The sequence below is a fragment of the Humulus lupulus genome, chromosome 5 (assembly GCF_963169125.1).
Source record: "Humulus lupulus chromosome 5, drHumLupu1.1, whole genome shotgun sequence".
Taxonomy (NCBI): Eukaryota; Viridiplantae; Streptophyta; class Magnoliopsida; order Rosales; family Cannabaceae; genus Humulus; species Humulus lupulus.
Window position 1 is genome coordinate 230,670,102 of NC_084797.1, and position 2,638 is coordinate 230,672,739.

General features: G+C 36.5%; 1 pseudogene; it reads left to right on the plus strand.

Annotated features, from left to right (window-relative positions):
* The first annotated feature begins 573 nt into the window (after positions 1-573).
* On the plus strand, positions 574-2,197 carry LOC133780048 (corytuberine synthase-like; annotated as a pseudogene).
* Positions 2,198-2,638: the final 441 nt, after the last annotated feature.

The following is a 2,638-nucleotide window of genomic DNA, read 5'->3' on the forward strand; positions in this document are numbered from 1 at the left end:
GCAGTGTTAAAATTAGAGAGCTAAAATCATTTAGGATATATTTATACTTGTCACATTAACTGCCTGGACTATAATCAACTTAGAAATAATTATTCAAACATTCATCTTCTAAGTTTTTATGCTACAATAACTAAATATTCTCTATTCCTATATATTTCCATGAGTTATATAATTTTGAACTTTTTTCTACCAAATAGCCGATTTTAACAATAAAGTTTGCATTATTTATGGCTTCTATATGTCCCTAAAACGTTAGCAAGATTTTTAATATCCAATAAAATTATGTATTAATAATCTTAATTTCCCAATAACTTGAGAAAGATCCAATTATAATATATAAGTTATCCTATTTGGTGGAAGAAAGGCATAATCATATAGTTTACTAATTATTGTCGAACTTGACTCTTTTACTACTCCCAATTTTTAAATATTAATACTTTTAAATTATTTGTAAGAACCATAGTTAGCACGTTCCCTATAAAATGCCAACATCAGAGACTAATTTTCTACATTAATCACTTAGTACAAACCAGCCAATATCTAAATTAAGCTTAACAAAAGAAAACGATCATCATGTCTCCATTAATATCATACCCAGAAATATCAAACCCTACTTTCTTTCCATTGACTCTCTTTCTCGTACTCTTACCTACTCTGATTTTCTCTCTCTCCAAACGCTTACTCAAATCTAAATCACCACCACTTCCACCGGGTCCGTTTCCATGGCCGATTCTTGGCAACCTTCTTCAAATAGGGAGCAATCCTCACGTGACTTTAGCACGCTTTGCCAAAACGTACGGCCCAGATATTTTCTCTTTCAAACTCGGTACTAAACTCGTCGTCGTCGGATCATCTCCGGCAGCGGCCATGGCGATTCTAAAGACCCATGATCGAAGTCTTTGTGCTCGGTTCGTTCCTCATGTTGCTCCATCTAAGTGTCTAAAGAATTACAAATCTACCATCGGTTGGGTTGATGAGTGCAACGAAAGTTGGAAGTACTTGCGTACTTTTACTCGAGCTGAGCTATCTCAGGGAAAGCTATAAGCTCCCATGCATGGATAAGAGACAAAAAAGTCAGCGAAATGGTAGATTACGTGACCAAACACATGCAAGGAAAGGCGGTCAAAGTTCGAGAGATTGCTTTTGGTGCAGTGTTGAATGTGTTGGGTAATGTTCTGGTCTCCAAAGATTTTGTTGAACAAACTCAAGATAGCCGAAAAGGGGAGCTTTGTGTGCTGGTGAACCAAGTAATTGATGTTGCTTCTTCTCCAAATATATCTGACTTTTATCCTATGTTGGGTTCCTTTGATCTTCAGAATCTTCAGAAGAGGTCCATGGATTTGTATGATAGGAGCTGTAAGCTTTGGGAGGAAATCGTCCAAGAAAGGAAAGCTTTGGGAGCCTCCCCAAGCCCACCTGATTTTCTCGATGCTCTCATCAAAAATAACTTTTGCACTGATGATATAAATATGATTTTTATGGTACGTAATATCGATCGATCCTCAATAAGAGCACACCCTAGTAATTAAGTGTGTTTATGATATAATTATCATATATATATGATCGAATTTGCTTGCAGGAACTTTTTGGTGCGGGAACAGAAACTACTAGTTCGATGGTTGAATGGACAATGGCGGAGCTTATGAAGAACCCGAGATGCATGAAGATTGTTCAAGAGGAACTTGTGAGAGAAGTTGGTCCAGATCATGCTGCAGTTAAAGATTCTTATCTTCCCAAGTTGACCTATCTTCAAGCTTGTACAAAAGAAGTCCTGAGGTTACACCCAGCTGGACCACTTCTTCTTCCCCATCGAGCTGTTGAGTCATGCACAGTCATGAACTACAACATACCAAAGGGCTCTCAGGTTTTAGTCAACGTTTGGGCCAATATTGGACGAGACCCCAGTTTGTGGGAAGATCCGTCTGTTTTCAAACCGGAGAGGTTTCTGAATTCGAGTTTGGATTTCAAAGGGAATGACTTTGAGTACTTTCCGTTTGGCTCAGGAAGGAGAATTTGTCCCGGAATGCCTATGGCTGCTAAGACAATTCCTTTGATCGTTGCTTCACTAGTCCATTCCTTTGATTGGTCTCTTCCTCAAGGAAAGAATCTGAACGACATTGATATGACTGAAAAATATGGAATCGCCATGCGAATGGAACAATTTCTCATTCTCGTTCCTAAAGCTAAGACTAATTGATATCGATCTCGTTTGATGTAATACCACTTATATATGCATGGGCTTGTTAATTTCAGACTATTATATATGATTCGAGAATAAGTAACCTTCAGGCATAAGTTACTGAAGTCATCATGAATATGTATCTGTTTAAAATGACAGCAAATTTGTGAATAATTGGAAGTTAATATGTATTTTTCACCAAATTTGTTTGTTGTTTTCATCTTCTTATTGAGTAATTTCATATGATAATTTTTGTAAATTAATAAATAGTCTGGATTTTTTTTAATAATGTGTAGTTAACGCTGGATAATTGCACTATTAATAACATTCTCCTCAAAATATTGGGTTTGTACCACTTTGTTTTGTCCTCTGAACTTTTTCAATAGCAATCCATATCAGGGCAAATAAAACAGGAATAGATATATCTGCCGTTTATGAAAAATGTGTGTTTTATCCCGA